This window comes from Lactuca virosa, chromosome 4 (genome assembly GCF_052849685.1).
Source record: "Lactuca virosa cultivar CGN04683 chromosome 4, Lactuca_virosa_CGN04683_v6, whole genome shotgun sequence".
In the NCBI taxonomy this organism is placed as follows: Eukaryota; Viridiplantae; Streptophyta; class Magnoliopsida; order Asterales; family Asteraceae; genus Lactuca; species Lactuca virosa.
In genome coordinates, this window is record NC_136429.1 from 275,302,409 (window position 1) to 275,318,692 (window position 16,284).

The following is a 16,284-nucleotide window of genomic DNA, read 5'->3' on the forward strand; positions in this document are numbered from 1 at the left end:
TGTATCGCTATATCCTTCCACTCTCAAGTCATCACTGCCTCCGAGGGTAAGGACCCAATCCTTAGTCCTCCGCAGATACTTGAGAATGTTCTTTACCGCTGTCCAGTGTGCCTTGCCAGGGTTCCCTTGATATCTACCGACCATGCTCAAAGCAAAGGCCACATCAGGGCGAGTACAAGTCATAGCATACATGATCGAGCCCACAGCGGAAGCATATGGTATTTGACTCATCTCATCTATCTCAGCTTCTGTACTCGAACTCTAAGTCTTACTCAGCTTGGCATTACTCTGGATTGGTAATTCTCCTTTCTTGGAATCTTGCATACTGAACCTCTTCAGTACCTTATCCACATAAGTACTTTGACTAAGTCCAATTAGTGTCTTACTCCTATCTATCACTATCCTTATTCCTAGGATATAGGCAGCTTCCCCAAGGTCCTTCATAGCGAAACACTTCCCAAGCCAGGACTTAACCTCCTGCAAGGTTGGGACGTCGTTTCCTATGAGAAGTATGTCATCCACATACAACACCAAGAAGCTAACTATGCTCCCACTAGCCCTAACATACACACAAGACTCATCCTCACTCCTAGAAAAGCAAAACTTTTTGACTTTCTCATCAAAGCAAAGATTCCATCTGCAAGATGCTTGTTTCAATCCATAAATGGATTTATCAAGCTTACACACTCTATTAGGGTATCTTGTATCGACAAAACCCTCTGGTTGAGCCATGTAAACATCTTCAGCCAACTTTCCATTAAGGAAAGCGGTTTTGACATCCATTTGCCATATTTCATAATCATGAAATGCAGCTATGGCTAACAATACTCTAATAGACTTAATTTTAGCTACTGGTGAGAAGGTCTCATCATAGCCAACTCCCGGAGTTTGAGTAAAGCCCTTCGCAACCAGTCGTGCTTTGTAAGTATGTACCTTCCCATCCATGTCGGTCTTCTTCTTGAAGATCCATTTGCACCCAACTGTCTTACGACCTGATACATTGTCAACCAAGTTCCAAACTTGATTGTCTTACATGGACTGAATCTCGCTGTCCATAGCCTCCTTCCATTTAGCATACTCAGGGCCTGCCATGGCTTCCCTGTAGTTATTAGGTTCATCCAAATCTATTAGTGTACTATCACTAATAAATGTATCACCTTCAGTGGTGATGTGATAACCATAATAAAAATCAGGTGTGTTCCTCACCCTAGTGGAACGTCTTGGAGGTACAGACTCATCTATCAGATCAACAGGAGTTTCCTCCTCAGGTTGGTCGATAGCATTTGGGGTTCCTTCACCACTTGACTCTTGAAGCTCTTCAAGGTCAATTTGCCTCCCACTGTCCCCTTGGCTTATGAATTCTCTCTCACGAAAGACTCCTCTTCTTGCTACAAAAACCACATTTTCACTGGGTGTGTAGAAGAGGTAACCAAAGGATCTCTGTGGGTAGCCGATGAAAATACACCTCTCACTTCGAGGTTCAAGCTTATCATGAGTCTCACGCCTCACGAAAGCTTCACAACCCCAAATCTTGATGTGGTCCAAATTGGGAACTTTCCCAGTCCACATCTCGTGAGGTGTTTTGGCAACCTTTTAGTAGGGACTAGATTAAGGATATGGGCGGCAGTCTCTAAGGCATACCCCCAGAAAGAGATTGGTAACGAAGTTCGACTCATCATGGAACGAACCATATCCAACAAGGTTCGATTGCGCCTCTCAGCTACACCATTCAACTGTGGTGTTCTGGGAGGTGTCAATTGTGAGACAATCCCACATTCCTTAAGATAGTCAAGGAACTCAATGCTAAGATACTGTCCTCCCCGATCAGATTGGAGCATCTTGATGTTCCTGCCCAATTGATTCTCCACTTCCTGCTTAAACTCTTTGAACATTTCAAAGGTTTCTGACTTATGCTTGATTAAGTAAATATATCAATATCTACTGTAATCATCAGTAAAAGTCACATAATAGCGATTAGCATCCCTTGTAGCAACTCTGAAGGGCCCACACACATCCATGTGTACAAGGTCCAACAAACCTTCACCCCTATCACAAGTACCTGTGAAGGGTGACTTTGTCATTTTTTCAAGTAAACAAGACTCGCAACTATCATCTGACTTGAGGTCAAATGATTCCAAGACTCCAGCCTTTTAGAGTTGGCCTATGCGCTTCTTGTTAACATGTCCAAGACGACAATGCCACAAGGATGCTTTCTCCAAGCTATCTGAATAATCAATATACAACACATTATTTCCTAGATTGTCTACAACGTTCACGGCTTCATATACACCATCACAAGGTAATGCTTTAAAGTAAAATACATCATTATAATAAACATTAATAGCACCATTTTTATTATCAAATGAAAATGAAAAACCTTGTTTGTACAAGCCATGAAAAGAAATAATATTTCTCGCCATTTTGGGCGAGTAAAAAGACTTATTCAAATCTAACATTAACCCATTATTAAGCAATAAAGAATAAACTCCTATCTTGGTAACAGGTGATGCTTTCCTGTTGCCCATGACTAAGTTGATCTTCCCGTGCTCCACTTGCTCACTTCTTCTTAGTGCCTGCAAATCAGTACAAATGTGAATACCACAACCTGTATCAAGCACCCAAGAATTAGCATTAGATGAGTTATTAGACAATATTGTGTAAATACCTGCATGGGTGGGTTTAACCTTCCCATCCTTTACATCTTGCAGATATTTAGGGCATCATCGCTTGAAGTGTCCCTTATCCTGGCAATAAAAGCAATGTGCTTCCTTTGGGTTTGAAGAAGGAGTAATGGGACCTTTCTTTGTCCCAATTGAAGAGGAACCATCAAGAGTCTTACCCTTGGTACCCTTCGAAGGGCTTTTCCTCTTCTTACCCTTTCCCTGCCCAATAGCCAGAACAGGGGCTGTTGAAGGAGTAGAAGTAGCAACCGCTTTACCCTTAAGGCCATTTTCAGCTGTCCTTAAGAGTCCTTGAAGTTTGCTAAGTGTGACTTCCTCCTTGTTCATATGATAAGTCATACGAAACTGATCATAACTTGGAGGTAAGGAATGGAGAATGATGTCAATCGCCATTTCCTCAGGAAAGTCAACATTTAGCTTCAGCAACCGGTCAACGAACCTTTGCATCTTCTGCAAGTGACCGGTGATGGGTTCACCATCTTTCATCCTTGCGGTTATCATGGAGGAGATGATTTCATACCTCTCCTGACGCGTGCTCTGATGGTACCTTTCCATCAGATCCAGGTGCATCTCATAGAGGTAGAAATCTTCATAGGATTTTTGAAGTTCAGGAGTCATGGTGGCCATCGTGATGCATGCTACTTTAGTATTATCCTTTTCATGTGCAACAAACTCCGCAAACTCTTCAGGAGTAGCAGTGGCTTCACTCACAACCTTAAGCTCCCTATCGAGGACATATTCTTTGTCCTCATAGCGGGTAATCATTCTGATGTTTCTGATCCACTCATTGAAATTGGATCCATCAAAGATGACCTTACCACACAAGTTCATAAGGGAAAAGGAGCCTGTTGGGTTTGAGCCAGAAGCATTGTTGGAAGACATCTAAAAGGAAAGAAAGACAAGTTTCATTAGATTAGGAATCCTTAATAATTCACCCAAATGAAATATTAAGGCTAGGATCCAACAAACTATTTATAGTTGGAAGAGGAATGCCGTAATCCATACTATAAAATATTTGAAGGTAGGTAAATGACGATTTACCAATTTCCACCATAAGAACGAAATATTTTATTATTAGTTTTTATTGGTTTTGAAACTCCTAGATCTTTTGAGATACATTGAACTTTTCAATGGTATGTTTGAATCTCGATTGTTCCCTCTCAAGTTTGTGACTGGGATGCCGAGGATCACAAACAAGGTGTGAATAACCATACAAATTGACTTGGTACCCTCAACAATATTACCTAATCGATGTGCCGGTTAACCACACACGCTCCACCGATCTATAATAAAGTGAAGTTACCCTTTGCCACTCTTACTAGTCCATGTTAGTGTGCCGGTTAACCACACACGCTCCACTAACGACTTGGTAAGGTACAAAGTGTAATTTTATGGGCTAGCACCAATTTCACATTTTCCTAAAGTAACTAAGATTGGGAATTTATAATGTATAGTTACTGTATAATTCATTATACTTTTAACGAGTATTTAAAGTCGTATCCTACCCGTTCGGCTAACGACCCTCCACCGATCAAGCAAGCGGTGGGTGAGAGTGGACACCCATTAAGTCACCATTTTATAGGCAACAACCTTATACCCCCCTTATAGACCGGCTTCGTGAATGAGGCCTACTAACGGTAAGAATGACATATTCTTATACATATCCATATAATAAAATTATAATAATAGTATAAGTGTTGATTTTTAAACTTTTTAAAAATCTAAGGTTTAATTTGGAATTAAAGTATTAAAGTGTAAGACTTTTCAAATTCCAAAACTTAAGGGCAAGATTTGAAACTATTCCAAGTCTCTTCAATTCGTAACTGATGAGTTTTAATGGTTCATAAAAATGAACACTCTTCATTTTATGAAACCACTTTAATTCTTTAATCATAATTAAAAGAAGTGACTTTTGGTTATCCATAACTTGAGGACAAGTTATGGACACCATCATAGCCATTAAGATCATGAATTAAACACACATGGAGGTTACACATAATTCCTATGATCTTCTAAACTCATATGAACACAAATTCATGTCAAGCAATTTCAAGAAATCATATAAACATATACAATACTTGAAAATTGATAAAAGTCATGTAAAATGGGTTAACATAATCATTATCATTTTGAAAAATAGATTTTACAAGTCCAAAACAGATTGGGATAATGATCTTAATCCATTTCCAGCAACAAAATTCGAAAAAACTGCCCATCACGCTCCTACTCGCCGAGTGCATTATTCTACTCGGCGAGTAGAATGAATTTGTTCATGGACTCGGCGAGTCCTTCCCATGGACTCGGCGAGTCCAGTCGTCTGAGTGCAGAATTTTCGATTTTTAAGCAATTTTGCATCAAGTATACAGAAAACAATCCTAGGCTCTGATACCACTGATGGGTTTTGAGCATTCTAACACTTCCTAAGTGTACATGCAACCCTAATAACCTTGAATCTATGTTTTCTCTATATACATGCAAATTTCTTTTTCAAGGTTATTTCCTAACTAGCATGGTATGGGGATTACATAGAACATAAAACTAGTAGAAATACATACCTTGTTGTTGCTTGGATTCCTTCAAGACTTTGTGAGCCTAGCACCCCAAATGTTGTGCCTCAAATGCTTCACACAACACCACAAGACTTGGAATAACTTGAGAGAATGTCACTTAGCCTCAAAATCGGTTATGCCCTCTCTAGAAAACATAGGTCACCATTTTGCTAGCCATAGGGTTCCTTTTATAGTGTTTTCACAATTAGGGTTTACACATGAATGCCCTTAATTGTCATGACTCTTGATTTCTCATGACCCATGGGTTTGTAACTGCCATGGACTATCCATGGAGCTCCATATGGTTATAACCAAACCCATCCACCATAAAAGAATTGATGATTGTCATAATCAACCCTATATATTTAATTAGTCTCACTTTGATCACCAAATTAATACTAGATTAATACTTGATCAATACTAATTAAATAATACTATTATTAATATATTAGAACTTATAATATATTAATAATCATAAGTGCCTTATTCTCTCATCTAGTCTATCCAAGTATTGCAATGCCATGCAACCCAAATGGACCATGCCGGGTCGGGTCAAGTACATACCAAATAAAGTTATGGACTTAGACACTATATCTAACACATATATCACATAGAAATAATGCAGTGCAGCACATCACATATATAGTGAGAAGACTCACCTGACCAGCAGCAAGTAAAGACCCCGCTCCCGGATTTCGAACTAGCCTCCACCTAACACAAGGGATGAATATCTCTAAGTGATACTCTAATCACAACTCTAATGACCAAAGGCTATTCTTCCTCTCTTTAACTCTTTGACCAAATTCAACAGACGTCAAACTCGAGTCAACAGTCAATGTTTGACCCGACTCGCCGAGTGCACCCTTGCGACTCGTCGAGTCCACTTACTTTCCTCAGAAATCTCATGACAGTCCAGCTCAGCTCGTCGAGTTGACCCCCAACTCGTCCAGCTATCGCCTGATTCGGTTCCTCGGGACAAACCCTAATCAACTCGTCGAGTCGGCTCATCGACTCGGCGAGTTCATTCAGAAAAAATGTTTATTCAGACGATTTAAGGCAGATCCATCACCCCAAACACTAGATCTACCATCCTGAGGGTCGATTGTCATGTAAAGCTGCAAGCTTTACGTTTAAACATGGCATATAAGGCTCATAATGCCAATATAACTCTAACAAGGATGATTAACCACAATAACTCTTCTATGGTTAACTAAAGCTATAATCTTTGGACTCTCTGGACCTCACAAGGTCTAGATCTGAAGTCTAGGCCTCATGAGAGACCTTATGCATACAAAGTCCCAACAATGGTGGAAGAAACCCTAATCTTCCATATGTACAAGATTTAAGCCAAATAACAAGAAAGGTGCAAGCTTTTACCTCTTACTCAAGCCCTTGCACGAAGTTACACCAGATCCACTGATTCTCTAGCTCCCTTGATGGGTGATGTCCTCTTGTCCTCAAGAGATGCACTAGTTTACTCCAAGTGTTAGCTTCTAAGACTCTCATGGCTCTCCATACACGTTTACGGTTTGCTTTCAAGGAAGGATAGCCGCAATTGAGGCTGTAAGTTCCTTTAAATAGGTCTCAAACCTGGGAAATTAGGGTTTCTCTGCCCAGCACCTACTCGGCGAGTCCCTCCTCGGACTCGTCGAGTCCTTCATTAAATTCACGCAATCAACTCGACTCGACTCGGCGAGTTGGTCCCCCAACTCGTCGAGTCCCTCCTCAAATTTCAAGATTAACATACACGATAATGTCTCTGGAAATCCGAATGTTACAGGTAGAGTAGCCTTTTACCCCCAAGCATGGACTTATGGTTATGTATTGGAACCCATTTATTAATTGGGAGTTATTTTGGTGTTGACAGTTCGGGAATCTGTCATCCAGCAATTGGGGTTGAGTCTGCGGGACTTCAACAGTGTGGGGTTGCGTCTACGGGACTTCAACAGTGTGAGGTGAGTTACCTTCCAGTGGGGGTGGGTCTAAGGCACCAATGCCGACCCACCAGTAGGTGATTATGTTTGAGATGATTGTCTTTGTGATAATTATCTGGTTGCCATTATTTGATATGCTTATTGTGCTGGGATGCTATGAGATATGTGTTAGTAGTAGTAGGGGTGCAATAGTCCCCAATTACCAGTTGAAAGATATCGAAGACGGTTACCGGTTGAAAGATACCGAAGGGGTGGACGAAACCCATGCATGCCTAGCAGTATGTTTATGATATGATATTATGTGACCAGTATGGTATGATATGCCATTATATGAGCAGTATGTTTATGATATGTTATTATGTGACCAGTATGGTTATGATATGCCGTTATGTGATTCAATATGTTTATGTTATGTTATCATTGAACCAATATGTTTATGACATGTTATTATGTGATAGTGATAGGGGGTGAAATAGTCCCCGGATACTGGTTGAAAGATACCGAAGGGGAGGTTAGTTCCCGGTTATCGGTTGAAAGATACCGTAGGGGAGGTTAGTTGCCGAGTACCGGTTGAAAGATAGCAAAGGGGAGTCCAACTCCCAGTTATGCCAGACATATACCGGTTGAAAGATACCGAGGGATAGGCATTATGTGGTATGTGGTATGATGGGCGAACTCACTAAGCTTCGTGCTTACGGTTTATAGTTTTGATTTCAAGTAATTCGTTTCAAAGGGAAGGAGTCGGCTTGGTCGCAGCGCATCACACTATGTTTTCCACACATGAGATCTTTGGGATTACACTCTGATATGGTTTATGATAATATGTTTTGATTATTGACATGTTGGTTTTGACATGAGATATTATTATGAAGGTTTTTATACTGTTGATTTTATATAATAACTTAATTAAAAAGAAATTTTTGGCCTTGAATTTTGGGATGTTACAAGTTGGTATCAGAGCCTTGATTTGAGGGATTCGGGCACACTCCCGGGTGTGTCTGAACTCAAACTAAGGACTTGGTATGAAAATTTTCAAAAGTAAAACCCTTTTATAAAAGAAGTTTGAAAAGAATTTGAAAAGAGAAAAGAACTTTGAAAAGAACAAGGTGTGTGATGCGTGCAATCAGCTGAGCTCAAGTAAGTTTTCCCCAAGATACCCATACATGTTATGTTATGATATGATATGATATGGTTATGAGAATTTAATGCTAGATTAGGGCTGAGGATCTAGGAGGATGCCTTTTATGCCTATTGTATGTGCTTGTGGACTTGCATGCTAGTACTGATCAATCAGTAATAGGATAGCCTGTTTAGGTTATGCTTGATTGTATGAGCCTTTGAATTGCATGTACAGACTCCTGAGTAGATGATAGAATGGTTTGATTGGAATATGATTTTTAGATTATCAATTGTCTGAATGCTGCTTACTCTGTGCTTTGTGGGACTCTTAGTAATGTGAGCTCGCTATATTCATGAAATAGCTAGTTGACATTATTGGGAATCTTTCAGCAGCTGAGGACTGGGTGAGTTCGGGAACCTAGGAGAGCCTAGGATATCTTTTCGTGGGTTAGTAGTGAGGCTTAGTGAGACTGGGTGTACCAGTTTGAGGAAGTGATTTGGAGGATTCGAGAGGATTGCTGAGGAAAGTATGGATAGGTGTGGAAGGTAGTATTGGGCCCGGACTACTAAAAGCACATGATCCATACTCGACTCAGTGAGAGTCTTGGAGAATCTGAGAAGCTTTTGGGAGGAGTTTGTGACCCGGTTTGGGGACAGAGGATGTTCCAGTTGTTGTAGCTTAGCCATTGGCAAGTGAGCTAGTGAGTGTGACATGGTGTCAGACCCTGAAGGATATGCAAGAGTTGCTGATGCGAGATTGACTTAGAGTACCCTGGGAAGAGAGGGTCATGACAGGTGCGTATGGTAGAGGGTCCCGGGGATAGACCCAAGACTTCTAATCATCGGGTGAATGGCCAGCAAGACCGGAGTCAGTGCAGCACGTATGGGAGAGTGCACAAGGGAGTCTTCCACTCCAAGGGTTTAGGCTGCTGCATGTGTGGCAGGGTAGATCATGTCAGCTGGAGGTGATTCGGATTCCTCCAGATGTTGCGGGTATTTCATCTTTTACTGCAACTAGATGGATGTTGGGAATACGTATCGCTTTGGAATTGTGAGTGAGTTTGGATAAGTCAGATCTCGGGTTGGGTTTCTACCAGTGTCTGGGTTATCAAGGATCATATATGCCATCCTGCATGCCAAAAAGTCCTTGGTGAACCCACAGAGGGACGCATCTTGCGAAGTGGGTTCTGTGTGTACCGTTATCATTCTGGATCTTTGATGGGATCTGTGCAGGAGTATTATTCAGAGAATATTGGGTCATGATTAGAGCGATAGTTCTCCAGTGAAGTCAGGGTTCAGTGGTTCTATCATTGTTTGGGTATGGTCGTTAGCTGTCTATGGAAGAACTTTGGAGTTCAAGGGACCACCGTTGGTAGGGAAGGATTGGTAGCATGAAGATAGTGAAGTCAGTTGTGAGTGTTGGATGCATTAGTGGTTGGTCATCGGATGTTCAAGAGAATTATATTTCTGCATGGGTTGTGTACGGTTAGAGTTCAGTGGTGCTGCGAGATTAGGAGTGGGAACGAGGACTCGTCAGCCAGAGTAAAGATTAAGGCCTCTAGATGTCAGCTTGAGAGGTGGATTGAGGTGTCAGACTGGACCATATTTCAAGAGTACTCATCAAGATTTTCGAGGATGGGTGATCTTAAGGTTTGACTGGTAATTGATCGTTAGCAATGGTAAGCTCAGATTGTCGGCAGTGGACTATTATGAAGTAAGAAGGATTGGAATCCTTCAATTCTCGCGTACCATGAAGATTTAGTCGAATCTAAGTGGGGGAGAGACTTTTTGTAAAGTTCTCCAAATGCGAGTTTTGGTTGCGCGAGGAATAATCTCTTGGGCACCTTGTCAACCAGAAGGGGTATTTTGGGCGATCCGGTCAAGATAGAGGCCGTGATGCAGTGGAAGATTCCGAGGTCTCCATCTGAGATTCGGAATTTCCTGGGTCTAGCTGGTTATTACCGGAGATTTATACGGGACTTCTCCGAGATTGCGGTTCCTTTGACCCGACTGATCAAGAAGTCGGTGGCCTTTGTTTGGGGACCTGTGCAACAGACAGTCTTCGAGACTCTCAGACAACGGTTATGCGAGGCACCGATTCTCACCCTGCCATAGGGTGTAGATAATTTTGTGGTTTACTGTGACGCTTCGATCACGGGCATGGGTGCGGTGCTGATGCGGGGGGGGGGGGGGGGGGGGGGTCACGTGATAGCAGGTTTCGGGAACCAGGTTATATCTCCAGTTAGGACTCAAGTTCAGTTGAGGGTTAGGTCGAGTGCTTGTTCGACCCGGTCGGGACAAGTGTTGTAAGACTGCGGGGGTAGCCATAGCATTCACTAACAGTGAGTTAGTATGGAAAGTGTTGTAAGCCTACGGGGGTAGCCGTAGCATTCACTAGCGGTCAGTTACAATGGAAAGTGTTGTAAGACTACGGGGGTAGTCGTAGCATTCGCTAGCGGTCAGTTAGCATGGAAAGTGTTGTAGGACTACGGGGGTAGCCGTAGCATTCACTAACGGTCAGTTAGCACGGAAAGTGTTGTAAGACTACGGGGGTACCTGTAGCATTCACTAGCGGTCAGTTAGCATGGAAAGTGTTGTAAGACTACAGGGGTAGCCGTAGCATTCACTAGCGGTCAGTTAGCATGGAAAGTGTTGTAAGACTGCGAGGTAGCCGTAGCATTCACTAGCGGTCAGATAGTGAAAGAATGTCGTGAGACTGCGGGTGTAGCCGTAACATTCACTAGGTTGGTAGATAGCATGAGCGCGTTGTTAGGACGCAGAAGGGACAATAGTAACCACCAGTTCAGGTGTTGCAGTGAGGATATTGAAATCCACGGATGGGTTATGGGTTTCCCAAGAGGGATTAGACCTGGTTAAGCCAGTGATTAGATAGTAGGAGGGTCACTACAGTTACAAGATCAAGGAAGCAAGGAATTGCTTAAGGTCGTTTGTGGTATAAGTCTACCGTTGGTCATGTAGCAATCACTTTTAGCCTCAGATTTGGTGACGTCAGGATTTGACGCACGGAACCGATAATTTAAATCAGAAGTTTATTAGAGCCTCAGTGACATGATAACTAGTGGCAACTAGTTCTCGAGAAGGATTTCGTTCAGAAGTCGTGTGAGACGACTATGTGGGAGCCGTTTTAAGTCGGCGACCGGGTGGAACCCGGTAAATTCAGATGAGTGATGGCTGAATTGAGACCAGGAAGGTATCGATAGATTTTAGGAAGCAGCTATGTAGCAGCATACTGCTTCAGGCAGTTCAGTGTTCAAGCAGTTTCAGCATTGGGCAGTGTTGGCATTTGTGTTTTAGGTTGCGAGTATGGATAGAATAACTAGATGATTTGGGGAGTGAAAAGTTACTCCCAGCAGGATTAGCTGAGCCTCGACCAAGAACAAGTGATATGTGGGGATAATTGGGTATGTGAACCTGTTTTATAGTGGGAGCGTCGAGCTATTAAAAGTTGAGTAGTCGGTGGAGGGATAAACGGACTGGATCCAGTGATAGTGATTCAGTAAGAGTGGCTTGTCAGGGATTCAAACCATCTCGAGATAGCAGATTTCAGATGGAGTAAATGTGATCTTATTGTGAGGAATTTGTTGACCTGCAGATCTTAGGGTCATGCGAAGATTGGTCACGGCTACCTCGGGGAAGGATAGGGTGTGCCCAGGATGATGACCATGTTACTTGAGTAGTTGGGTGTGTAAGGAAGGATAAGGAATGATTTCGAGGACGAAATCTAATTTAAGTGGGGGAGAGTTGTAACACCCTGTTTATTTAAATAAATAAATAAACGAATAAATAAATAATAATGGCCGTAAAATCTCGAGATGTATTTTATATTATTTTAATTTAGCTCTAAGGTGATAGTAAGTTGATAGGAGTGGTTGTTATCGGGACTCGGATGTATTAAAATCTGGAAATGGGGATTAAAATGTAACTTTCGGACCAATTATGAATAGAATTCTGATGCTAGGGGCTGTTTGGCAATTTCTTTGGACTTGTGTTGAAAGGAATTTTAGAGTCAAGGGGCTGGACTGTAAATATTGGCCTTGCTTTGAAAGAAAATGTGAAGAAAGGGGCTATTCTTGACATTATGGAAATTTGTTTTGGGACCGGGTATATATACTATATGTCGCCGTTATCAAACCCTAAACCTAAAGAATCACCTTCGGCTCCATCTTCACCACTCTCACTCCCTCTGCCGTTGCTCTATCGCCACCATCTTTTCCAGCAGACAACGAAGTCGGGAGCCACCAAGTTGAAGACGTCTGTTATTGCTTCGGCGTTGTGTGGGTCGAGGACCCACCTTAGGACGTAGATCAGCCGGGTATCTCACTATCGTGTGGCTGCTGCCTGTTGTAGGCACCACCGTGGCCGACGTTCGCTGCCACCTCTCCATCCTTATACCCCCACTTCGTCTCCAGGGCCTTCGCCACCATCCTCCATTCATTTTCCGATTAGTTTGCGGCCGCCATGTCAAGCTCTAATCCGCTGGCGGGTATTCCTTCGTCTGTTGCCACTACTACAACTCGCACCGCCGTTGTGTGGATCATTTCAGTGGTTCCGGTCGTTGGTTGCCACCCCGGGAAAGGGGCGAGGTTATCGTGTTCGAGGGATGCTGCTTCAGCCGTCGTAAGCGTTGCGGTTCCACCGCTGCTGCCGCCTTCCTGGGTTGCTGTCGTCTTCGCCGCCTTCCTGGGTTCCTGGGTGTTGGGTTCGTTTTCCGAGCAAGGGTTGCTGGTTAGTGTGTGTGCTTGACTGGGAACCACAAGAAATCACCGCCACCACCGTGAAGCGGTGGCTGCCATCCCAAGTTCATTGTTGTTGCCGCCGTGAGCCACCAGGTGGGTGGCTGGAGTGTATAGTGAAGTCTGAAGTGCACGTGTGTGTGTCGTGAGTGCTTTTGTTTGGCCGGAAAATTAAGAACAGCCACCACCACCACCGCCGTGAGGTGGTGGCTGCCGCCATATGTCACCGCCGGCCACCGCTAGGGTGGCTGCGTGTGTGTGTGTTTATATTAGCATGTGTGTGATATCGGATTTTGGGTTCTAAATTGTAAAAAATGGAATAATTGAAAGAAATTGAAAACCACCACCTTAGGGTGGTGGCTGTCGCCACCGACCGCCGTGTCGGGTGGCGGTGTGCTTGCCTCGTTGAGTTTGATTCGTTGAGGGTGCTTGAAACCCTAATGGGCCTTGTAAGCCCTAATTGACCCAATAAAACCCTAATGGGCTTAATGATATCCTAGTGGGCCTAATAGTCCCAATAAAGCCCTAATTGACCTAAAAAGCCCATCAAATTGATAAATGGGCTGGTAGTTGGGTTGGAAACCCTAATTAGGGTTTGGAAAACCTAATGCCAATAAATCCCTAATTTGGGGAATTAACCGCGACACACGGGAATTATTTAATAACTTGAGATATTAAATAATAATCATTGGCAAAATTAATCTAAGCAATATTGGACTTAATGGATTAAGTCCTTAGAGGATTAAGTGCTTAATGGGTTAAGTGAGAAACACTTAACCCTAATCATCATTTTATGTGAAACCCTAATTTCGCTTGGGTTTATTGTTGGGCCTCTTTATTGGGCCTTGATGATTGGGTTATTAATGGGCCATCCAAAGTCAAGCAATTGGACTAGAATAAATTAATGGGCCTAGGGTAAGGCCCATGTAAGGGGTTTGGGCCCAATTTGGAAAATTGGGCCATATGTTGGGCCTTTTGCCATAGTTGGGCTTTTGGGCCTTTGGATTGGGCCTCGAGCTGGAATCAAGCCAAGTCAGGGGTAGAGTAGCCTTTTACCCCCAAGCATGGACTTATGGTTATGTATTGGAACCCAATTATTAATTGGGTGTTATTTTGGTGTTGACAGTTCGGGAATCTGTCATCCAGCAGCTGGGGTTGAGTCTGCGGGACTTCCGCAGTGTGGGGTTGAGTCTACGGGACTTCAGCAGTGTGAGGTGAGTTACCTTCCAGTAGGGGTGGGTCTAAGGCACCAATGTCGGCCCAGCAGTAGGTGATTATGTTTGAGATGATTGTCTTTATGATAATTATCTGGTTGCCATTATTTGATATGCTTAATGTGCTGGGATGCTAGGAGATATGTGTTAGTAGTAGTAGGGGTACAATAGTCCCCAATTACCGGTTGAAAGATACCGAAGACGGTTATCGGTTGAAAGATACCGAAGGGGTGGACAGAACCCATGCATGCCTAGCAGTATGTTTATGATATGATATTATGTGACCAGTATGGTATGATATGCCATTATGTGAGTAGTATGTTTATCATATGTTATTATGTGACCAGTATGGTTATGATATGCCATTATGTGATTCATTATATTTATGTTATGTTATCATTGAACCAATATGTTTATGACATGTTATTATGTGATAGTGATAGGGGTGAAATAGTCCCCTGATACTGGTTGAAAGATACCGAAGGGGAGGTTAGCTCCCGGTTACCGGTTGAAAGATACCGAAGGGCAGGTTAGTTCCCGAGTACCGGTTGAAAGATACCGAAGGGGAGTCCAGCTCCCAGTTATGCCAGACAGATACCGGTTGAAAGATACCGAGGGATAGGCATTATGTGGTATGTGGTATGATGGGGGAACTCACTAAGCTTCGTGCATACGGTTTATAGTTTTGGTTTTAGGTAAATCATTTCAAAGGGAAGGAGCCGGCTTGGTCGCAGCGCATCACACTATGCTTTCCGCACATGAGATCTATGGGATTACACTCTGATATTGTTTATGATAATATGTTTTGATTATTGACATTTTGGTTTTGACATGAGATATTATTATGAATGTTTTTATATTGTTGATTTTATATAATAACTTAATTAAAAGGAAATTTTTGGCCTTGAATTTTGGGATGTTACAAAAACAACCTTCTTGATCTTCAAACTTCATCAGAATAACATAAAAAGCTTCCAAAAGAAGAGAGATGAGAGATGAGAAGCTAAAATCTTGAAGGTGGAGGATAGGGTTTCTCCCAAGGTGTTCCAAAGGTGATGGAGGCTGATAAAAAGGCCAACACGTTGAAAACCCTAAAAATCATGGGCTTGGGCCTGACAGACTGCCACGTCGTGGGCTCTCATTTCCCTGCCGTGACCACGACTTTCAACCAAATCCATCTCAACTTTAAACAACCATAACTTCTTTGTTTCAACGCCATTTTCGGTGATCGTTATATCCACGAAAAGGTATTTACGAGCCCCACACTTCTCTCTAGTTAAAATTGGCCTAACACATGCCGAACTAAAAACTATAATCCATACAAGAAGCCTAACACATAACTTTTCCCAATTTACCCTTTTGCTCCAAAACACAAAACAAGGGCTTAGATCACATAACCAATATTATCAACATCAAATAAGGTCTAAACCCTATTATGTTGAAGTCTAAGGCCTCTACTTGATCCTTTTATTGTCTGTAATCCCAAAATAAGAAACTTCTCGAAACAGGATGTTACACGGCTAGCAGTAATTAGTCTGCCGTCTTCAAGGGGGCACACCTTAAATACCAACGAGTTTCATGCTTTCCAAATGAACCAAAACACAAAGTAAATTGAGGCCAAACGAAGTTTGTGATCTTTCTTTCCCACTACTTTAAACTCCAAATGTTTGAGAATAGCTTATATATTAGATAGGGAAGCCACAATGAAGTTGCTCCATGATCTAAGCCAATCAAAAATACAAGTAGAAAAATGGAAGCCAAAGAAAAGATGATCCACCTCCTCATCCTTAGAATTGCAAAAAGCGCACAATATGGAAGGCAAGGTAACCCCCACTTAACAATATTAAAAGCAACTAACACTCAATTTAGAAATACCCTTCAAACAAAACAACTAGTTTTTATAGGAATCCAATTTATCCAATTAAAGCACCTCATGTTTTCATTACCGACCATATTGTCAGTTAACAAACACCTCATAGAGGAAATACAGAATATACCTAAAATGTCGTCACTCCATTTCCACGAATCATTTG